Genomic DNA, 24,812 nt, shown 5'->3' on the forward strand with positions numbered 1-24,812 from the left:
TTGCTTCTTACTAGGACAAGCCAACCAAGTAAATAAATAATCTCTCTCTTCCTCTGTACAATGGGAAGAATAATAGTCCATACTCCAGAGGCTTAGAGGGGTGATTGGCACATAGGAATCCTGTGTCCTGGTAGCGTCTGTTACTATGAATGCCTCTTTCTCCATTTCAGTCTGGCACCTGGTTTGTAGAGACCTGTGACTTCATTCATTAATCCATGCATTTAACAAGTATCTGTAGAGTCCTTACTCACTAGACACAGCCCTCCTTGCTTCTCACATAGTAAGAGAATCGCACATGTCACCCACCGACTGACTCCACAGCATTTGAAGTCATTTTTGTCTATGGCAGGTTTTGCATTCTGTTCAGTCATTAGAAGAGATTATTTCCTTCTGTAGTGGCGACACTGCTAGGGAGTCACCATGCTACCAGGGAGAGGAGTCCTATGCATCTTTCCCTTCCAGGTCTGACTCATCAGGGAGACGCTGCCTGGGCTGTGAATTCCTATAGATCACAGAGACAATGAAGAGAACTATGTAGGAAGGAGATTTTAGCAAGCTCAAGAACTGAATTCGGTGTGTTGCTGTAACATTTTGGGAACTGTTAAAATAAGACACATGTACGATTTCAGACAGATTTTTAAATGGCAGCATAAAATAGCTGCTTCTGCCGTAGACTGGTTTTTGTGGGTTTTATAACCAGAAAAAATTAGAAGATGGCTCATGAATAATACACTGACTCAGTTCTGGAAGTTGCAATGCCCCTCACAGTGTGACTGTGTCTACTGCTTTTAATAGCCTGCAAATTGACCGGGTGTCTCTCACTTAGCAGGTCTCAGCAGAATGGAATCTGGCAGAGGGGGGTGGCATCACCAGCTTCTTCCAGGTTCCAAGTTCCAAGTCAGATGACTCTTGCTTGGCCTTAAAATTGTTCTCTTTCTTAGAGGTTTCAGGTTAGAATTGATTCGTCTGAAACACTTGCAGGAGACTGTAGGTGTCTGGTGCAAGCTGGATTGCACAAGTAGAAATTTGGAAAAACTCAGCCTAAAGTGAATTTGCATTTTGATGGCCCATCTCAGGGAATTTACTGTAATGTTATTGCTGCCAAACCCCTGTGTCCATATTAATTTTTTTAGTCTCCAAAATACTTTTGTATCAGAAGAATATAATTTAGCATTGATTATACTGGCTTTGAAAGTATATTTGGACATTTCCATGTGAGTTAGTCTTGCTTTCAAAATAGGGATTTCGATTTTTGAGTACAAGGCCACGTCTTAGGTTTATATCATTTCCACCACAATCCCTAGCACCAAGCTGGACAGATATCACTTGATTCCTACCTGTCAGTTGTGACAAACAGGGAGCTCACAAACTTGTTTAGTTTAGCTATTATTTTTTGTTTGATTTTGTACCAGTGCAAAGTGATAACAGGCAATATAATTAGATAGATATTACCCTGGGTCATAATATAAGCAGCCTAGCACGGGATGGTGCCTCTGTATGTTTACGTGGCCTTCCCTAGGAGTTTGGGTTTATGCCAGGGCTCAAAGCTCAATTGCTTGGAGTTTTCTTTCCATTACTCATTCCCTAAGACCTGCTCTTACTTCAAGGTACAATTCTAGTTCCATCTTCCCTATGAAATCTTCCTGATGTGGCTCTTCTAAGAGTCTCCCTCCCCTGAGCACATCCAGCACCTACCCTCAGTGTGCTTTATTTGGCGGCTAATACCTACACTCAGTGTTTTCGTTCCATAGGCATTTGTCCTTCTGGTCAATTAAGTTGTAGATCTTTTTTGAGCAGGCTCTTAGTTAATATGGCTTTGTAGCCTCCTGGCGACCTGTACAGAGCAGGTGATAAATATGCATTTGTAGGCAAGGAAGATTGATGCTACGAGAGACAGTCGTTTATCACGGGCACTTTCCCGAAAGGACTCGGCCAATCTTAAGGCCACACTGCTCTTGCCCAAATCTCCATTTAGCATGGATTACAGGTATCTCTTTAGTCTTTATCCTCATATCCTTTATCATCATTTAAGATGGTACAAGCCTCCAAACCTTGACTCTTTCCCTGTATCCTCTCCAAAAGACTTTATTTGTTTGTTTAGCATCTGTCTGCATGTTCCTCAGCTAACTAAGTGTTTTTCTGAATTCGTTCAATTGTGGGAGACAGACTGCAGCAAGAACAGTATTAGACACATCTAGTAGTGTCATGTTTCTTAACAGATAATTATTCAGCACCTATTCTGTACATTGCACTGAGTAACACCACTGGCAATTTATGACTTCTCTTCTAGGAGCTTTCAGTCCAGTTGGAGAAATCCTAACACACATGCAAAATACATACATAATTCCAGACACTATGAACAGTGCTTAAATGTCAGTAAATGCTACAAATTCCAAGGACGGAGATGTCTCTAAAGAGTCGGGGAAAGTTTAAGGAGAAAACAGAGCTATTTTGGGCCTGAAGCATCAGTGGAATTTGCAGAGGTACAAAGGAGCAGGGAAGAGGCACCAGAGCAGGGGACCGTCTGGAGGGGGGAAGACTTGAAGCCTCAGGGTCACAGGTAATCTGACACTTACTGTTATGTCCATGGACAATCTATGAAAATGTCTGGTGCACAAGAGGTGAAAAATAATTACTTGTTTGTTTTATAGAAACTGTCAAAAGTGGTCAAAACGTGGGGAGAGGGCAGCCTAGTGTGGATTTAGAGGGAGTGATGGAATATGTGGTGAAGTGTCAGGTTCCGCTCACCTGCAACTGTGGGTGGATTAGTCCTGGACTTGGGAGGATTCGATGTCTGGATAAGGATTTGTGCTTCAAGCAATAGACTGGGATGCAGAGGGCAGCACTCCTGATGTTCTTGAAGCTTTTGGAAGTTTCTAATTTGGAAAGTACACACGCTGAGGCACCGGAAGGAGTGGGTGGCAGGAGAGGACCGAGTCTCCACTCATTATACTCATGTGGTGAGGTTTTTGTCTTCAACGATTTAGGAAATACTTATGTAAAAGTAAGACTTCTAAAATAAGCACATCTCGAAATACTGAAATATAAATCTAAAAGGATCTGAATCAGGAATACACAATTTAAAATACTGAAAATTCACAAGAACACGGCCTCCTCCTCTTCTGCAGTGTTCAGAGTCAGCAATACTGAGCAATTTTCCTGCCCTGATCCATTCAACTATTTGATATTCCAGAAACCCTGCATGATAGTGATTCTGCAATTTTGCCAAGTCGGAAATCAATTATGGGCAAAAGTACTGATTAACCGCTGAAGTTTTGTCTGGCTCATCAGCTCGTAAGTAAATAATGCATTTCCTACATGCAGCTGTTGTTCAGGGAGGCTGGGGAGGGGTGCTTGTGGAGGGACATGCCGGAGGTGCTCTGTTCTTGTTCTCAGAGTTACACTTAATAAATGTCATCATTTTCTTGCACGGAAGTGAATGGATAATAAGACATTTTGGCGAAGGGAGGCGGGGTGGGTGGTAGTGAGAAAGAGAACAGAGAGAAGCATTTTACAAATTGTATGCATTCTACTATTTTAACTTATTATCATTAATCCTAAACAGTATCTCAGAACTATGTTTGTAGATCAGAGGAAAATAACTATCTTACTTTAACTTCGTTCAAGTTAGAAAAAAGTAACCAACTGGCCCAAACGGCGTGAAAGATCACAAGGCAAAAAATAGAAAAAATATACCCTATCATCAAAAGGTGCATTTGAGTTGAAGTCTCTGTTGAAAAATGGTTAATTAGCGTGAAGAGTCCAGCAGGGTTATCAAGTCTTTTCACACCCAGTTGGTTCAGCTGTCTCAGATGTTTCTAGTGCCAAGAAGCTCCTATGGTTCCCAGCTTGGTCCCCTTTGTAGAAGACCAAGTCTTCTTAACCTGGGAATAAATAAAACTAAATGGATGCTTACCCCCTTGTGATATTGTTGTATGACACTTAACATACTTTGAAAAGACCAGGGAAAAGACCTATGGAAGAATAACAGATATATCCACTTGAAACATATCGCTGTCTTTTAGAACCAACCCAAATGCCCATCAATGATAGACAGGATAAAGAAAATGTGGCACATATACACCATGGAATACTATGCAGCCATAAAAAAGGATGAGTTCATGTCCTTTGCAGGGACATGGATAAAGCTGGAAACCATCATTCTCAGCAAACTGACACAAGAACAGAAAACCAAACACTGCATGTTCTCACTCTTAAGTTTGTATTGAACAATGAGAACACATGGACACAGGAAGGGGAACATCATACACTGGGGCCTGTTGGGGAGTGGGGGACTAGGGGAGGGATAGCATTAGGAGAAATACCTAATGTAGATGACAGGGTGATGGATGCAGCAAACCACCATGGCACGTGTATACCTATGTAACAAACCTGCATGTTCTGCACATGTACCCCAGAACTTAAAGTATAATAATAATAGCTGGGCATGGTGGCTCACGCCTGTAATCCCAGCACTTTAAGAGTCCCAGGTGGGCAGATCACAAGGTCAAGAGATCGAGACCATCCTGGCCAACATGGTGAAACCCTGTCTCTACTAAAAATACAAAAATTAGCTGGTCGTGGTGGCAGGTGACTGTAGTCCCAGCTACTAGGGAGGCTGAGGCAGGAGAATCGCTTGAACCCAGGAGGTAGAGGTTGCAGTAGGTTGCAGTAAGCCAAGATCATGCCACTGCACTCCAGCCTGGTGACAGAGCGAGACTCCATCTCAAAATAAAATTAAAATTAAAATTTAAAAAAGTATAATAATAATAAAAAGAAACATATCAGTGTCTTAACTCTTCAATATAGTTTGTGTCACTCCAAGAGATTCTGAGAAGATTCTATACATCCAGTTTTATCTTGGATGGACTTGGGTATGGATTATCGTAAACAAGATTTGAAAACAAGACTTGATATCTTTCATTAAAGCCACAGTCTTAGTTAGCTGGATTTATTAAGGGTCATTGTGCATCCAGCCTGTGTTGAGTGCCAAAGACAAATAGTACATAATCCCTCCTCTTACGGAATCGTAGCGAGCCATCAGATGGACACACGGAAGTAAATGCAATCTCGAGGCAGCCTGTGTTTATTGTGGCACCACGACACTAAATGAGCGGTACTGTCAGTTCATTGGGTTCTAAGTAGGAGGGTCTGTACTGTCTCAGGCACAGCAAGGATGTCAATTTGCCTGGAGTTGAGTCCTTTCCTAGAGGAGTAAAAGGGGATAACGTTGGTGAGGTGGTTTGCGGCTGAATGTGGAGGACATTGATAGCCAGTATAACTTTAGCTCTGCAGGTAACTAAAACCCAGGAAGACTTTGAGCTGGGGCATCAAATTTGCCTCTGATTTCGGAAGATAAGCCTGGTAGCAGCGTGTCGGGCGAGTCAGTCAGGGGCAACAAAGCCATCAGAAGGGCTGGAATCGCTTAGATGGCAGCTGGCAGACAATACACCAGGACAGGAGCAGAAAGAGACCTGTGAGAGGGACCGTGAAGAAAGGAGCGAATCTTCGTGACAGGCTTCCTTCCCTTTGGACTGTGGTTACCATAATTATTAGTATGTCTATCTCACTACTCTGATCAAATTACAAATTTCTTGTAGGTAATTCTTTGTTTGCATAGAGGAGGCTCTGTTGGTTGAATTAAATTGTGTGTAACGTAATACGTTGAAATTAGATTTTTTTCCACGCTATTGCTAATAATGTAAATGTGTTTAATTGTTCTCCAAGACCTACCAAATATATAAGTGTTTGTTGGATACTGAGATTACTTTATGCAAAAGGTATGTTTCCTGACAATGCATTACTTTGAAGAGAAACTTCCCCTGCCCACACATAAACAAACACACACACAAACCCAAAAAACAAAACAGAACAAAAAAACCTCCGAATCGAAATGCTTCCTGTTTGACTAATACAACAGCAAGGAAACACTCACGGAAGCAAACACTTGCATTTTGAGGCAGAAACCTGAAAGCTGTGCGGCATGTTAATCCCGGCCATGTGAGCCTTTCATCACATTTGTTTGTCCACTTTTTTGATTCATCATTTTAAAAGCCTGCAGCCTGGGGATTTCTGATCTGTAAAAAAAATCTTTTAACAAACATCCCTAACCCTCTCTTATGCGAATACCTCTTCTCCTCAGAGTGCAAAAATAGACACGACTTGCTGTTCTAGATAATGTATAATGTTCTCTTTGAGGCAGGATCTCTCGTTGCTACTTCAGCTTAAACACTGGCTGGGCTTTCTGAGCCTGGGCTCTTCTGAGAGCTATACGTTTCCTAGGGCACCAGGGCAACCTCATAGCCACCTCTGATACCAATTGTGGCCATGAAGCTTCTCAATACTGCTTGCTTTTTCACTTTCTTTTAAAAACTGCTTATTTTTGGCTGGGCATGGTGGCTCATGCCTGTAATCCCAGCACTTTGGGAGGCCGAGGTGGGTGCATCAACTGAGGTCAGGGGTTCGAGACCGGCCAACATGGTGAAACCCTGTCTTTACTAAAAATACAAAAATTAGCTGGGCATGGTGGCATGTGCCTGTAATCCCAGCTACTCAGGAGACTGAGGCATGAGAATCGCTTGAACCCAGGAGGCAGAGTTTGCGGTGAGCCGAAATTGCGCCGCTGCACTCCAGCCTGGGAGACAGGGCCAGACTCCATCGCAAACAACAACAACATCATCAACAACAACAACAACAAAATCTGCTTATCTTTATTCTTTTTAGTTCATTTCAGTTCGTTGTCTTTTTATATGGGCGTTAGAATGAATATTCAGCATGGACTTTGAAGCTGGATCAAATTCCATTTCTAACACTTTACTTAGCTGGATGACCTCAGTCAAACGACCTCCAGCAGTCTTCGCTTTCTCATTTGAAAATGGGAATAATGATACTGCATTGCAGAATTTGTGAAGATGAAGTAAGAGGATATAATAAATGTCAAGCATCCAGTATAGGGTAGTGTTAATAAACGTTAGTTTCTTATTTGGTAGATATTTGTTTCTGAGCATTCTAGCGCAGAAGGGTAATGCAGTCAATAGAGAGGCCAAGCCCTCTGTCCTGTGTTATTAATAAACGGTAGTTCTCAAAGTGTGGTCCCTCAACCAGCAGCATCAGCGTCACCAGGAACTTGTTAGACATGCAAATTCTCAGGCCCCCCCTAGTCCTAGGGAAGGAAAAACTCCAGGGGAGGGGCCCAGCCCTTTGTGGTTTATCAAGCCTCCAAAAATTCTGATGTGCACTGAAGTTTGAGAACCCCTGATTCTAGATAAAGGTTAGCACAGGGTGTTTGTGGGTGTGGTGGGGTGTTAATCTAAAGGAGAGTGATTGCATTATTTAGATTTGGTCTTCGATGTCTGGTTCTATTGTTTGCTCTTTCCTTGTCAAGCTAAGTCTTTGGGACCAGGGATGCAGAAGTAAATGGAGTTTGATTTCGGTGATCTGTTAAGATCTGAGGATTTGAAGCGGTCCTGAATTCCAGCCTCAAATAGCATAGCTCTGGCGTTTTTATAATAGGCTTCTTTGTCTTTGGGGGCCTCTGGCTTTGGGAGTGGGAGGGGAGGGCTAAGATGGCAGCAGGACCAGATGGTACCCTCTATCCAGATGATTTTCTTATTTAGAGACATCTTTAAACCTTCCATTTTGGATTTTGTTTTTTGAGGCTGGGTGCAGTGGTTTGATCACAGCACACCGCAAACCTTGACCTCTTGGACTGAAGCAAGCCTCCTGCCGCCTCAGCTTCCCTGAGCAGCAGGGACCACAGGAATGCACCACCATGCCCAGCTAATTTTTGTATTTTTTGTAGAGACAGGGTCTCGCTATGCTGCCCAACTGGTCTTGAACTCTCGGTCTCAAATAATCTGCCTGCTTTGGCCTCCCGAAGTGCTGGGTTTACAGGCATGAGCCACTATGCCCAGCCGGCACCTTTGATTTTCGGCTCTGAAACCAGACTTGGAGTTTTTCTCCCCTGTTTTCTTTTTAATGCAATTTGTGACTTTAAATGGCTAACAAGGGTTTGGGTTTTGTGTGTGATGGGCAGAGAGGGAGGTCATCAAAGGATTGGCATTAAATGCTGCTGATCTTTTATGAGAGACTGCTTCTGAAAATAGGTCTCCAATTCTGAGCTTTCAGTGTTTTGGTGCACTTTGGGGTAAAAACGATAGCAAAACACACACATGAACTAATCAATGGCTAAAAAATCTCAGTTTTCGACTGTACTCCAAACAGCTACATTCAGGTGCCGCGGCCGCTCAATCTTGGCTGTTTGCTGTTGGTTAGATACCGCCCCCTTGTGGGCAGCGGGTCTCACTGGCTCCTCTCGGGAGCAGGGGCACCTGCAGCTTGATCAGCTCTAATTTCCTTGGGGTCATTGGTTAAATGACCATGCCTTGTCTCTCTTTTCTTTCTCCTGCCCTGGGCTTCTAACAACATCTGAATTTCCATCAACTCCACGCTTATTTGGGGAGATACAAATGTTAGAACTATCCAGCTGCAGCTGTGTGGGTGAGGGAGCCATGGTCTCTGGTACCACTGATGTCATTCTGCAAATACATATGCCCCACCCACCCCATGATGAATTATTTTTTTAAAGTTTAAAATTATGTAAGAAATATATTTATTGTAGGAAAATTTAAAAATTACAGCCACAAGCCTATCATCTACCAAACAGATATTTTGTTATGTTATTCTATTAATATATACCTCTCTCAATATTCCTACTGCCCACTTTTCTCTCTCACGTACCACTTTAATTCTATGCATTTATTCCAGGAACAAGAAAACAGAGAAGAGAGAAGGGGAATGGAGACCAGGCAGTGACAGAAAGTGAACAATGCTTTATTCCTTGGCCTTGCCTCACCGGGGCTGGCTGCAGTTACCCTGAAATGAGACAGCACCTTCCTTGATTGCTCAGCCTAGTAATTTAAAGCACCAGCTGTGCGACACAGTGCCTCTTCCTCCTCCTTCCTTGACCTCTTCTTTTTTTCTTTTTCTTTCTTTTCTCTTTTTCTTCCTTCCTTCCCTCCTTTCTCTCTCTCTTTCTTTCTTTTTCTTTTTTCTTTATTTTTTTTTGTTCTGAAATAGAGTTTTGCTCTTGTCGCCCAGGCTGGAGTGCAATGGTAACATCTTGGCTCACTGCAACCTCCACCTCCTGGGTTCAAGCGATTCTCCTCCCTCAGCCTCCCTTGGAGCTGGGATTACAGGCACCTGACACCACACCCAGGTAATTTTTGTATGTTTAGTAGAGGTGGGGTTTCACCATGTTGGCCAGGCTGGTCTCGAACTCCTGACCTCAGGTGATCCACCCGCTTCAGCCTCCCAAAGTGCCGGGATTACAGGTGTGAGCCACTGCGCTGGGCCTTTCTCTCTATTTTTGATCCCTCCTACAGGGTCAAATACTTCCTCCCTTTTTCCTTTAACAACCTTTTTTATTTTCTATAGAAGAGACAGAAAAAGATGGTGTCTAAGTATTATTGTCTGGGCTGAGAACATATTTTCCTGGATCTTGGGTGAGAACTTCTGGCCCAGCCTTTCTTGGGCCTATCCATATTTTTCCTGCTAATTAATAAAGGCTCTTACCTATTAGAGTTATTAACCGTAGGTCTGTCATTAAAGTCAAAAAATTTGTTTAATTTATTCATTCAACACCCTACTCAGCACCTTCATGCATTCATTCTACAATCATTCAGCACTTCAGGTGTGTTATCAAGTGCTGTTCTAGATTCTGGAGATTCAGTGATTTACAACAGGACAGATGGGCTTTCTGCTTTTGTGGAGTTTAAGTGAAGAGGAAAGAGAAATGTGAACACAAGTAAATAGTTTCAGATTTTGGTGAGTGCTTTTTGTTGTTTGTTTTGAGTCAAAGTCTCACTCTGTCGCCCAGGCTGGAGTGCAGTGGCTCACTGCAGCCCCAACCTCCTGGGCTCAAGAGGTCCTCCCACCTTAGCCTCCTGAATAGCTGGGACTACAGGCATGCACCACCACACCTGGATCATTTTTCACATTTATTTTTTGTAGAGACTGGGTCTCGCTATGTTGGCCTAGCTGGTCTCAAATTCCTGGGCTCAAGTGGTCCTCCTGCCTCAGCCTCCCAAAGTGCTGGGATGACAGGCGTGACCCATGGCATCCTGCAGGTAAGTGCTTTGAAACAAAGTAGGGTGACGGGGAAGGTTGTTCCTGTAGTTGAGGCTGTCGGGAAAGGCTGCTCTGAGTAGGTGGGATCCAAACCAGGACAAGGAATCAACATGTCAACCTGGGAAGAACCTTCAGACAGAAGCCAGAGCAAGGGCAAATACCTGGCAGTGTGAGTCAGCCTGCTGCACCGGGATCCAAATGCAGGCTGTTGATGCCTCAGCATAGGGAACAAGAGAGAAGTAATTAGCTGGGCATGGTGGCGGGTGCCTGTAGCCCCAGCTACTCAGGAGGCTGAGGCATGAGAATTGCTTGAACATGGGTGGCAGAGGTTGCAGTGAGCCGAGATCGCGCCTCTGCACTCCAGTCTGGGTGACAGAGTGAGACTCCGTCTCAAAAAAAGCCAACAAACAAAAAGAGGGACAGTGGGAGGCTATGGGGTTAGAGAGGTAGTGAGGCTGGGATGAATTCAGTTCTTATCATAGATGAGGTTGGAAACGAAGGATTTTATGGACTTAACAGATGGTCTCATTTACATTATTCAAAGGGCATGCAGGAGGTTCTCTGGCAAAAGGATAATGAGGGAGGCAGAGGGCGCACGACAGACAGACAGTGAGAAAGATTGTGTCAGTCCAGATAAGATGTGATGACGGCTTAGAGATGGGTGGGAGCCACCGGGGAGGGGAGAAGTCGACGAGCACTAGACACCCCTCAAGGGAAGAGCGCCTGGGACTTGCAGCTGAACTGGATTTAGGGCAGAAAGAAAGAATCAGAAATATTTGCCTTTCAATGTTGTTTATGTTTTTTTGGGGTGTGTGTGTGTGTATGTGTGTGTGTGTCTGTGTAAAATTACTAAAATGCTACATTTTTTTTTTGAGAGAGAATCTCTCTCTGTCACCAGGCTGGAGCTCAGTGGCATGATCTCTGCTCACTGCAACCTCTGCCTCCTGGGTTCAAGCAATTCTGCCTCAGCCTCCTAAGTAGCTGGACTACATGCAGGTGTCACCATGCCCAGCTAATTTTTGTATTTTAGTAGAGATGGGGTTTCACCATGTTGGCCAGGCTGGTCTTGAAATCCTGACCTCAGATGATCTGACCGCGCCCGGCCTAAAATACTACATTTTAAACGTATCTATTTGTAGCCAAATATTACTATTTTTTGTAGCAAGAACTTGTGCTCTGAATAATTTGGAGGATGTTTCATATGGGCTTTGTTTAACGGACCAAATGGCTGCAAACATTTCATCAACCAAACAATTCACCTTCCTTACATCCTCATTTCTTCAAAATAGAGGATAAGAGAAAGAAGATAGAACAATATTTTGACTTAAGTAATCTACTTCAGCACCATAGAAAAGAAAAATAATAATAAAAAATTAAAAAGAAAGAAGTCGACTTTATGTTCGGGCCCAAGTCTCGGTTTTGAAAACTAATGAATCGGATTCTGTGGAACACATTGACAACTTGCTCCAGCTTTTAGGAGCATTTTCCTCCTGGTCGTGCTGTTACTCATTAGATGCTGAGAAAGAGAGCTCAGCGAAGTCATGACATGAGGCATCTGGCGACAACACTTTTCCGTCACGTTTACAGCGCCTTCTATGAATTAGAAATTCAAACTTGGACAGCCGCCCGTCTGCCCATCAGGGCTCCCTTTGTTGGATGTCTGCATGCTGTCTAGTTTGAATTTGTGATCGCTCAGGCAAGATGGACTGTAGTGGGAAGATCCCATAAGCGCCGAGGAAGGAGCAAAAGACCTTAGCCTATTTCCATATAAACAATGAAGAAGAAAGTAACTAGAATTATAACCGTAGTACTTATTAGTTATTCATATGTGATCTTAGTTATTCATAGGTGATCTTAATTCTTTTACTAATGCCTCTCAGGTCGGAAGTGTGAACCTGGGGTGACTTTGTGAAATGAATGACACTAAGGAGAGATGCTCTAAGTCCTCTGTCACGCCCGCATAAGGGCTGCTGGAGGGCGCCTCGGCTGTGCGGCAGCGCCAGCGCTGGGAAAGTGCCCGTTGTTTAGCCAGCTAGGGAAGGAGACGTCCAAAATGGCCGAGACATCTCCTTCCTGGGGAAGTTAGGAAAAAACTCCGCTTCTCCAAGCTCTTGTGGTAAGGCCTGACAGCTGTCAGATAAACCCACAGACATCCAGGGGCTTAACTGTCTCTATGTGATGCTGTGCTTCAGCGGTCACGTTCCATGTCTACTCTCATGTTCTGCTTCTGCACCTGCTTCCTTTTTTCTTAGAAAAGATAATCAGTAATAGTAACATAATCTTAATGTTTTAGTTCTTTCTTGATAAGTATGGAAAAGGTGCTGATGCATTATGCTCCTTACCTCACTTTGGGTGCCAGAAATTCCTGAGCCCACTGCCACGCCCCTATCTACTTTGCCCCCAGATTTGCAACTCAATAAAAGTGAGAGCGTCCCGGCTTTCCGGGCCACTGCTGGTCTCCGCGATCTGGGTAGCAGTGCACCCCTGGGCCCAAACTCTCTTTTCTCTATCTCTGTGTCTTGTGTCTTTTATTTCTACAATTTTTCGTCTCCCCACCAGCGGGGAGTGACTCACAGAACCCTGTGGGGCTGGACCCTACATCGGACTAGGGGAGTGTGTGTGTGTGGTGTTTGTGCTCTGTGTGTGTGAGCGAGCACATGTGTGAAGGAAAGATGAGAGAGAGGAGAGGCAAACAGAAAAGTCTAGAGAGGGAAACAGCGAGACAGGCAGAGGTGGAGACAGAGTCGGAGGAGAGACGGGGTGGAAAGCTAGAAAGCTGAGAAGTGAGGGTGGATGGATAGTGTTTTCTCGGATTCCTCACTCTGAGGCTGTACAACCTGCTGGGAGGAGATGCTGGGGCGCTCAGTCATTTTCAGCAATGTCTTTCTTACGTGAGGCTGAGTACTTCTACTTCCTACTTCCTCTGCACTCAGGAGAAATTGGGACTTGTGGCTGAGAAACTAGATGAGGTTTAGGAAGCCTGCAGCAGCAAGGGGGATGAAAGACTTGGATTTTTTTGTTTTATTTTGTTTTTGAAGTGGAGTCTCACTCTGTGACCCAGGCTGGAGTGCAGTGGTGTGATCTCGGCTCACTGCAACCTCCGCCTCCCGGGTTAAAGCAATTCTCCTACCTCAGCCTCCCGAATAGCTGGGATTACACGTGCCCACCACTCTGCCTAGCTAATTTTTTGTATTTTTAGTAGAGGCAGGGTTTCACCATGTTGGCCAGACTACTCTCAAGCTCTTGACCTCGTGATTCGCCCACCTCAGCCTCCCAAAGTGCTGGGATTACATGTGTGAGCCACCATGCCTGGCTCAAGACTTGGATTTTTTATTTGGTAGGGTGAATTGTGTCCTTTCAAAAAATATGGGGTTCTAACCCCGGGTACCTGGGAATGAGATCTTGTTTGGAAATAGGTTGGTTGCAGATGCTATCAAGTTAATGTAGTCATTAGAATAGCCCTCATCCTAGATGACTGATGTCCTTATAAGAAGGGGGAAATTGGGACACAGCCTCCCAGGGAGAGCACCAAGTGATGACAGAGGCAGAAATTGGAATGAGGCAGCTGCAAGCCAGTGAAGGCCCAGGACTGCTGGCCGCCACCCAAAGCCGGGAAGAGGCAAGGCAAGGAAGGCTTCTCCCCTACAGGGTTCACAGAGAGCCTGGCTCTGCTAGAAACTTGATTTTGGACTCCAGCCTCCCATAGTTTTAAGCTGCCCGGTTTCTGTGGCTGCTCTGCTAAAGCAGCCACAGAAAACAAAGACAGGCAGGTAGCAGACCCAGTACATCAGTGAGATGCCATAGCCAGAAAGCTTCACGTGAGTTTGAGTTTGCACTGATAGGACTATAGTATCTAAAATGAGGGAGGAGAGGGTTGTCTTCCACTCTGGGCTGTTTGTAGAGTGCATGCAGATGATTGCATTCACTCCTGAGAAGTATATTTGGCAGGACATGAACAAGCTAGAGACTGTTCAGAAAATACCCAGAGTGGGAGAGGAGTCTGGAACGCTGCCACATTGTCACCTAGACTTTTGCAGTCTGATGCCAAGTTCCCTTATATTTGCAGCTTTAACTCATAACACTTCCATTTATATATATTCAATCATTCATTCAGATGAAGATAAACTGTGACCCAGGCTGCCTTTCTTTGTTCATTCCACAGATGATTCATTCCCGTGCCTTTGGTTTTCGTCTCCGTCCGAATTTCTCTCTGGAGCTCCAGAGCTGTTTATCTGTCCACCTTCTCCACTCCAATTAGTGATCACCCAAGCTCAGCTTGGCTAAAATGGAACCCGCCCCCAAGACTTGCTCACCCCTCTGCGCACCCTGCCTCAGCAAAGGGCGTCTCTACCCACTTGACTGCCTGAGCCACAACTGTGGGTGTCCTGGAAGCTCCTGGAGGGCTGGACCTGAGCCTGCTCTTTCCCCAGGCTCTGATCTGGTTCCCAGGACAGGCGGTGCCCACAGTGGACACGCACTTGAGTGGACAGATGGCCCCTCTCCTGCTTTTGCCCCCATGGAAAAACAACACTTAATTTTTGGTTTGTCTTGAAATAAGGCTACCTGGGGACACCACCAATATTTAGTTGTGTAAATGACATGGATTTTCTGTGAATATTTTAAAAGACTGAAGATTTGGACAGTATAGTAGAACATGTGCTTTCTTTTTTTTTTTTCTTTTATTTTTGAGATAGAGTCTCACTCTGTTGCCCAGGCTGGAGTGCAATGGCATGGTCTCAGCTCACTGCAACCTCTGCCTCCCATGTTCTAAGGGATTCTCCTGCCTCAGCCTCCTAAGTAGTTGGGATTACAGGCACACACCACTACGCCTGGCTAATTTTGTATTTTTAGTAGAGGCAGGGTTCTACCATGTTGCCCAGGCTGGTCTCGAACTCTTGACCTTGGGTGATCCATCTGCCTCAGCCTCCCAAAGTGTTGGATTATAGGCGTGAGCCACGGTCCCTGGCCCATGTGCTTTCTTAAAATTAAAAAAAAAAAAAAATCAAGGCAGAGGTAGTTTGCCCTGTGGTACTGTCAGTGAATTCTTTGAGAAGGGCATCAAATCCCACTGTTCCCAAACAGTTAATTTGAATATTGATCTACCACTGTGTGGCATTACCTTCCCCTTACAAACCTCTACTGAACGCTAATGGTACTGAAAAATAGAAGGTAAGTACTCAAACTCTTTTTTTTTTTCTTTTTTGAGACAGGGTTTCACCATGTTGGCTAGGCTGATCTTGAACTCCTGACCTCAGGTGATTCACCAGCCTTGGCCTCCCAGAGTGCTGGGATTACAGGCGAGAGCCACTGTGCCCTGCCCAGTACTTAGACTCTTACTTAGGGTTTAAAAATAATACCACCCCACTCCTTCCTTCATTCCCTGCTCTTCACCTCCTTGTGATGAACTGAATGTCTGTGCCCCCCTCACCTAGAATTCATATGTTGAAAGTCCCAACCTCTAACATGATGATATCTGGAAGAAGGACTTTAGGAGGTGACTAGGTTTAGTTCAGGTCATGAGGGTGGAGCCCCCATGATGGAATTTGTGTTTTTATAAAAGGAAGAAGGAGACCAGAGCTCTCTTTCTGCCATGTAAGGACACAGCAAAAAGGACACTGCCTGCAAGTCAGGAAGAGAGCTCTCTCCCTAGGAATTGAACTCCAGCACCTTGCTCTTGGACTTCTCAGCCTCCAGGACTGCGAGAAATAAATTCCTGTTGTGTATAAGTCACTCAGTGTCTGATATTCTGCTACAACAGCACGAATGCATGAAGACACTCCCTTTCCTTCCCTTTCTCCCTCCCTCCCTTTCTTCCTTCCTCCTTTTTTCCTTTCTCCTTCTCTTGCTCTGTCTTTCATTCTCTTTCCCCCAGTTGCAATCTCTTTTCTGACTTCATTACTTCTGGGCAGAAAGAGCTGCAGGGATTCCAGAGGGCTTCTATTTAGGTCATGGCAAGTAGCTCAGGTTTCACAAGCACAGGACAGATGGTAAGCCAGTTTTCCTTCAGAGCAGAGGGCTCGCCCGACAGAAGGAGGCTGGTTTATTTGCTGGCCAAATTTTTTATAACATCCTGCCTATCTTGGGTGTCTTTTCTTCATTCTAGACTTTTGTGGTTAAAAACATTAAACAAAACAAAACACAAACAAAAAACCCTCGGAGAACTGCTTTGGTCTCTTCCTTTATTTTATTTTTTTAGATTTGAAAATATCAACACCTACTTGTTTATTTATTTTTAGAGACAGGGTCTCACTCCGTTGTCCAGGCTGGAGTGCAGTAACGCAATCATAGCTCACTGTAACCTGGAATTTCCAGGCTCAATTTTCCTGTCCCAGACTCAGGAGGAGCTGAGTCTATAAGAATGCACCACCAAACCTTAATTTTTTTTTGTAGAGATGGGGTCTTGCTGTGCTGTCCAGGCTGGTCTCAAACTTTTGGCCTCAAGCAACCCTCCCACTTTGGCCTCTCAGAGTGCTGGGATCACAGGTGTGAGCCACCATGCTGGGCTGGCTTTGCTCTGTTTCTGCCCATCAATCTACCTTGTCTGTGTGTTGCAAGGGAAAATGGTGATAATTTGGATAATTTTTGAGGTGTGTCTGGGAACGTGAGGATGGAAATGCAGGCCGAGGGCATGGACAATGGACAGAGCTTTCTGGACAGATGGAATTAAGCTGAGTGGGAGCTTGTTAACGTATTGGAGGCAGAATAGTATCGTGAAGGGAACCTGAGGAGTTGGAAATGAAGACTCCTGTTTGAGTTCCAGCTGTGCCACTTAATAACCACGTTGCTTGGCAAGTGATCTAACCTCTCTTCCTCGGTTATTTCATCTGTTAAATGGAGATATAACTATTTGACTAAGTTGTTATGAAGATTAAACGAGTCCCCATATAGGAAAAGAAACAAATAGTGATGGTCCCAAATATGGAAACTTCACTCTGATGATTCCTGCCCCTTCCAGCTAAATCCTCAATCTGTTTTCGTATCTGTCTTTATCTCCAAACAACTATGTAAGGACAGAGATTGTTTTTGGGTAGCCTGTGCCTAGCTCAGATGCTTAAGACGGGATCATGGAATGGTTGAGTGTGTCAGTGAATGTCCCTGTGGGCGGGATCAAGTCAAATCTTGGTCCAATAAGCGCCGTCCTGCTCGTTTCCTCTCACCTACTTGTCATATCCTTTTATCGTTTTGTGTTATCCAAAGGCATTCCCACACTGTCTTCCTAGCCTCTCACTCAATCCACTGGGTAATGTGGATTCCGAGATGTCATCTAGGCCTAAGCTCCTCTAAGACCTCATTTTGACTCCCTACCAACTTGCTGAGATAATCACTGTTGCACAGATGTTAGGCAAAACCCTTCAATTAACTGCCTTTCATTCCAAGAGTCAGGACATTTTAAATGGGTGGAGCAGGAGTTCCTGCAGTTGTCATGGCAACGATGGCCAGCTGGAGGCCCTGTATTCTCCTCCTCCAACCCCCACACACAACACTCACACCCTTCACCTATTAGCTCATAATCCATGATAGTTTCTTTGATAATTTTTAGCCAAAAGTCTAGTGGTAGTGACAATCTTGGAAGTGAATATAGGGATATCAGAATAAAAAGCAGAGATTATGTAACTCTGGGTAAAACAGGCCCCTTTCATTAGTACAAAATGTGAGACCGAAGCAAGCAGTAAAGCACTGCTTTACTGAGACATTTGGCAAAGAGACAGGGATGTTGGTGGTTTTGCTCTCCTTAACCCCTTTAAGCTAAAGTCACTGATGCCCCATCTCCCACTGGCTGTTTTCTCTGCCTTCCAATTCCCTGAAGAAATCTGTATCCAGCTGGAGGTCTACTCACAGACTCAGGCCTGCCTGGGCCAGAACAAGGATCAAAGTCAAAGGTCAGGAGAGGCCAGGTGCGGTGGCTCATGCCTGTAATCCCAGCACTTTGGTATGCTGAGATGGGCCGATCACTTCAGGTCAGGAGTTTGAGATCAGCCTGGCCAACATGTTGAAATGCTGTCTCTACTAAAAATATATTTAAAAAAAAAAAAAAAAAGCCAGATGTGGTGGTGCGTACCTGTAATCCCAGCTACTCAGGAGGCTGAGGCAGAAGAATCGTTTGAACCCGGGAGGTAGAGGTTGCAGTGAGCTGAGATCATGCCACTGCACTTCAGCCTAAGAGATAGAGAGCCAGACTCTGTCTCAAAAAAAAAAGCAAAAACCAAAAAACGAACAAAAAAGACCAACAAAAGGGCAGGAGAATAGAAATTGGATGTGAGAAATATCTTTAAGAGGTAGAAGGAGCTGAACTTACTAATGGATTGGAAGTAGGGGGTAAGGTGAGAGTGACCAGATTTCTCATTAGGGCAGCAGCATGCATCGTGGCCTCCATGAAGTTCCCACTAAGACTGGGAACCTATCCACATTTCCACAGGAGAGAAGCAGGCTGGTGGGGGATGGAAGAGGATTTCCACTTTGCACACACTGAGGTCTCAGCACAAAACCTGGGCACAAAGCCACCCATTTCAATTCTGCTTTTTCATGTTGAACTGAAGAGAGTCACCCCCCAGTCCCTGTCCTGGTTCACAAGAGGAGTCAAACGAAAATGAAGGGGGAAAGGACTTTATGTCATCAGAGTCTCATAATGTTGAAAAATCTCTAGTCCTGATTGTGATGCCTATCCATCCAAATCTATAGCAGGGTCAGATTCATCCCTGTGAGCTGCCCGGAGGTGCCGGAAAGAAACAGCCATCATATGAAAACTAAATTCACCGCAGATCAACATGTGTAATTCTCCTTTTCTCTTCCCTTAGGGCCCATATTAAAATCCTTGCTTGCTTTTCCCCGATGTTGCATATTTGTGTCTACGATACCCCGGGTATAGCAGCTGCTATGACCTCTCATTGCTTTTCGGTTTCTGTCGCTCAGGAGGAGAGTTGTGTAGTTCTTTGAGGGGTCCCCTGTGCTTTCTGGAATGAATGTTATTTATTACCTCGTGGCCTATATTTTAAGTCTGACTGTCCCAAGCGCTCTCCAAATTTAGCAAAAATGAATTCTGCTATCTTTGTGTGATCCATTTAATTGGGAAAAAAAGATAAAAATTAGTTGGAAAATGATATGGAGTAATTTCCAAAGATTTCCCACATTGCTGATCTCAGCTTGTCTTCATAAAAACTCTATGAGGTGTAGCAACAGATGGGCCTGTTTTCCTGATGTAAGGCTCAGGAAGGCTGGGTTTGCCTGAGGTCCCCAGGTGGATAAATAGGAACAGAAACAAGCATTTCATGTAGCACCAGGCAGTGTACGAAGCACTTTCACTGATAGTGTCTGATTGTGAATGGCTATAATGATCATTCCAGCTAGCTTCATTTCATAGATGAAGAAACTGAATGTCAGGAGTGAGCGTCTTGCTGGAGATCAGGTAGTGTACATGGCTATGGTGACACCAACGGTCGTACTACAGTTCCATGTAGGCATTAACCACCTGAAGTTAGAGTAGACCCCACAAGGTAAAAGCATCATTCTCAACAAGACTGTCCCCACTTAGCTGTCAGCTGCAAATGGAGTCCCCAGGCACCCACAATTCTGACTGGCTTCAAATCTGGGGGTTCCCACAACCCCCTTCAGGTTTGATAATGTGCTAGAATGACTCACAGAACTCAGGAAAGTGCTATTCTTATGATTATACTTTTATTCTAAAGGATACAAATCAGGACCAACCAAATGAAGAGACGCACAGAGAGAGGTCCAGGTGGGCCTTGAATGCAGAGCTTCTGTGTCTCTCTCTGTGGACAGGGTGCATCACCCTCTTGGCACATTGGTGTGTTCACCAGTCAAGAAGCTCAATGAGCTTCAGCGTCTAGGGTTTTTATTGGGGTTTCATTGTGTAGTCATAACTGATAACTCCATCTCTAGCTCTCTCCCTCTTCTGGGCTCAGAGCCCCAACCCTCTAATGGCATGGTGGGTCTTTCTGATAACCAGCCTTCATCCTGAGCCGTTTCATTATCTCACAGTCCTAGCCTCAGGCAATCCTCCCATCTCAGCCTCTGGAGCAGCTGAGATTACAGATGCCAGCCACAGTACCTGGCCCGAGTCATCTCATTATCATAAACTCAGGTGTGATTCAAGGAGCTCATGAATAACAAAGCCACTCCTATCACTTGGGAAAATCCAAGGGTTTTAGAAGTTCAGCTCTAAACCTGGGATAAAGATGAGACAAATTCTTTATTATACAAGAGTAGTAGAGCCAGGCAGGTCTGTGTGTGCAGAATCCAGCAAAGTACCTTCCCCCTGTGCCCAACAATGTACCCAAAACACCTGGCTCACACCTGGCTTTCTGACTATGAGTCTAGGAGAAAATGAGAAATCGTGATGTATTCTGACCTCCAGAAGACTTGGAGATAGGTGTCAGATAATTCAAAACCACATCCTGTGCTTCTGTTTTGCCCACCTCGAAACCAGACCAAACCCACAGCCCTATTTCCACATTTCTAAGGTAAGAAACTAAAGCAGGAAGGATGCTGGCAACAGATTGCTGCTCTTCTTCCACCTTAGCAGAGAGCTTGTCATCAGGACAGCCCAGGGCTTCTGAAAACAAGCCACGTGGGAGGTGCTAGCACAGACCTTGATTGCAGAGGTCTGCATTGAGACTTAATCTGCATTTTAAACAAAAACCCTCCATCCCACACAGCCCTCTGCCCTAGGAAGCCATGTCCCAAATCTTGCAAACCAAAATCGAATGGTTGATGAGGAATGATTTCAAAGGAATAAAATCCTGGGCATGCAGGCTACGAAAGGGGAGTATATCCACTTTAATTATTGATTCAAGGCCTTGCAGTGGTGAGCAGGAAAGGTATGTGGCATCTAAATGCCTACCACAGTGTATTGAGCCCTCACAATTTTATGTGTATGTGTGCGTGTGTGTGTGTGTGCACTTTGATATGGAGTCTTGCTCTATCGCCCAGGCAGTGGTTTGATCTCGGCTCACTGCAACCTCCGCTTCCTGGGTTCAAGCCATTCTCCTGCCTCAGCCTCCTGAGTAGCTGAGATTACAGGTGCCCACCACCATGCCCTGCTAATTTTTGTATTTTTAGTAGAGACGGGGTTTCACCATCTTAGCCAGGCTGGTCTCGAACTCCTGACCTCATGACCCACCCGCCTTGGCCTCCCAAAGTGCTGGGATTACAAGGGTGAGCCACTGCACCTGGCCAGCCCTCACAATTTAATGAATTATGCCCTACTATCCTAGTTTTTATTTTATTTTTTAGACAGGGTCTCACTGTATCACCCAGGCTGGAGTACAATGGCACAATTCCAGCTCACTGCAGCCTCCACCTCCTGGGCTCAGGTGATCCTCCCACCTCAGCCTCCTGAGTAGCTGAAACCACAGGAGCACACTACCACATCCAGCTAATTTTTGTATTTTTTGTAGAGATAGGGTTTCACCATGTTGGCCAGACTGGTCTTGAACTCTTGGGATCAAGCAACCCACCCACCTTGGCTTCCCAAAGTGCTGGTGTTACTGGAAAGGGATCACAATCCAGACCCCAAGAGAGGGTTCTTGGATGGATTTCATGCAAGAAGGAATTCCAGGCGAATCCATAGAGTAAAGTGAGAGCAAGTTTTTTAGGTAAGTAAAGGAATAAAGAGTGGCTCCTCCACAGGGAGCGCAACGGCTGGGGCTGCTCAGCTGTTTGGACCTAATGTTACATCTTGATTATATGCTAAACAAGGGGTGGATTATTCATAAGTTTTCTGGGAAATGGGTGGGAAATTTCCAGAACTGAGGGTTCCTCCTCCTTTTAGACCATATAGGGTAACTTCCTGATGTTGCCATGGCACCTGTAAATGGTCATGGCACTGGTGGGAGTGTCTTTTAGCATGCTAATGTATGATAATTAGCATATAATGAGCAGTAAGGACGAGCAGAGGTCACTCTCACGGCCATCTTGGTTTGGGTGCGTTTAGGCTGGCTTCTTTATTGCAACCTGTTTTCTTAATAACAGCAAGTTCTTATGACCTGTATTTTGTGCCAATCTCCTCTCTCATCCTGTGACTAAGATTGCCTAACCTCCTGGAAATGCAACCCAGTAGGTCTCAGCCTGATTTTACCCAGCACCTATTCAGGATGGAGTTGCTCTGGTCCAGACACCTCTGACACTGGGACTACAGACATGTTTAGTCCCTACTTTAGTAAATAAAGAAATTTAGGCTCTCAGAGATTAAAAAATTTGCCCAAAGATAAGCAGTTAAGAAGAGACAAAGCTCTGATTCAAACCCAGGTTCAATTCCAAGACCTACTCTCCAAGCTGCCTCCAGTAGGTGGTAAGAACTTGGAAAATGTTGCTGTCATTCTTGTTTGCTTGTGTTTTATTCAATATTATTTTTGTATGATTATGTAATTAAACTGTGATCCTCAGAAAACCTGTAATTTTGAAAGCTCAGGGCAGCAGAACAAAGCCAATGAAAGGCAGGCTTCATTTACATGCATCCTGCTGGGAGAACACTCAGGCATTCCTCTCAACGCCTGGTGACCTTGCTTAGCTTGGTCAAAACATTAGGCCGTTGTCAGTTCTGAAACCACTGCTAATTCAGGTCTCTGGTGCAGAACAAATGCGCTATTAATGATAAAAGTCACAATCACAAAAAAGCCTTGCCGTGAAATTATAAAAGCAGCACTATTCCTAGCTCCAGTCTCTATTTTACCTCTGTGGATAAACGTGGTGGAAGGGTGGGTGGGAAGGCAGGAGCTCACATTAGCTCAGTGCTAGTGCCACCTAGTGGCCACCCCAGTGTCGGCGGATCCCCGGGCACTGACTCCTACCAGGTGGGGTGGGGCTCCCCAGCTCTGCCTTCTTCAGGTCTTCAAGCAGGTTTTCTCACAATTAGTGTGGGAAGAGGAGTGAGGCAATCACCTAGTTCATGTAACTGCAAAATTCCAATAATCATGATGACAAATTTTCGGACTTGACAATTTTGTTTGCTGCGACCTCATGCGGGTACAGGGTGAGAAAACCCTGACTGCCTCCTCTTTCAGATCCCTGGACCCACTGATAACTGCTCCCATTGATACACACTCAGGGGTCTCCTCTTCCTCGTTTCCCCGAGGCGTCCTCCATCGACACCACAGCCCAGGAGGAAAATGAGAATGTTCAGGACTTTCTCAGACCATTCCCTGATTCTATTTCCTTCTTGAGATGTTTCTCAGTCACCTGCCTGGTGGAGGACAGCCAGGCATTTCCTAATACTATTCCTGAATATGACATAGGAGCATCAGCTGCGTGTCACGCTTTGCATAAGAGTTGTGAATATAACGTTTGTAAGTCACATTTTCTAACTTTGCAAAAGGCACAGTTGATCAGGGGAAAAACAGCCTTGTAAAGATGTCATCACAGTAGAAGACAATAAACAGAAGGTGGGGAAAGCCAGGAGAGAGGTATAACAGGGCCAGGCCAGGGTTTGGAATCAGATTTACCTGAGTTTGAATCCTGGCTCTGTCACTTACTTGTACACAGGACTCGGAGGAATTATTGGGCTTCTCTGAGTGGCAGTTTCCTTATCTGTAAAATGGACATGATAATGTCTGCCTTGCTGGATTGTAGTAAGAAATAGACTCAATTGTGGAAATAAATGAAGATCAACCTAATGAGAACAGAGCTTGCTATAGCAAGGGAGTTAGCCACCATCATTTGGTTTGCTAGAGTCTCAGAGGCAGGCAGGGGAGTGAAAAAGCCTAGTGAATAAAGGGAAAGGCTTCAGGTCTTCTCTGATTGCAGGCTGTTGGCACTTGGAGGCTGAAGAGGGCCCAGTATCTGGAAGCAGGGCATCTTCTGTGATTGGTTTGTGGAGCATATTTGGCGTTCTCGGATGCTCAGATGGAAGCAAGGGCAAAAGCGAGGGAAGCTGCCTGTCACTGACCATGTCCTGGCCATTCCGGGCTGATTGTTGTTGGAGAGGCTGCAGTTTGTTTTCCAGGCTGGTTGCTGCAGGGGCTGCAGGTTGGGGTTTTATTGTCACATATGGCCTGGCCATTGTCCATTTGTATAGCCGGTCTCTCTTAATGCATTCAAATCTTGTCACACGGTGCATGACATGCACAGATATTCAGTAAGTGATAACCATTATTATTATACTTTTCTGTGATCAGATGTGACTCTAAAATTGCAATTGAGCCAGACCTTAGTGAAAGCTTTCTGACAACTGTTTCCCCTGTATCAGTCAGGGTCAATAAGGAAGACAGAAAACATACCCATTATTTTAAGAGATAATTTAACATGCCTGTAATCCCAGCACTTTGGGAGGCTGAGGCAGGTGGATCACCTGAAGTCAGGAGTTCAAGACCAACCTGGCCAACATGGTGAAACCCAGTCTCTTACTAAAAATACAAAAAAGTTAGCCAGGCATGGTGGCAGGCACCTGTAATCCCAGCTACTTGGGAGGTTAAGGCAGGAGAATTGCTTGAACCTGGGAGGTAGAGGTTGCAGTGAGCTAAAATTGAGCCATTGCACTCCAGGCTGGGTGACAAGAGCAAAACTCTGTCTCAAAAAAAAAAAAAAAAAAAAAATTAATAGGGGACATTGGTTACAGGGATTGAGGAACTGAAAAGCAAAGGGGGCGGCTAATGCAGTAATACAGAAATAGTCATTGCAGGAAGCAGCTGCCAGTCCTGCGGCTGGAGGAACAGAGAGAAGGGCTAAACTCT

Source organism: Aotus nancymaae, unplaced genomic scaffold (assembly GCF_030222135.1).
Source record: "Aotus nancymaae isolate 86718 unplaced genomic scaffold, 86718_ANA_hifiasm-v0.15.2.pri h1tg000012l, whole genome shotgun sequence".
Taxonomy (NCBI): domain Eukaryota; kingdom Metazoa; phylum Chordata; class Mammalia; order Primates; family Aotidae; genus Aotus; species Aotus nancymaae.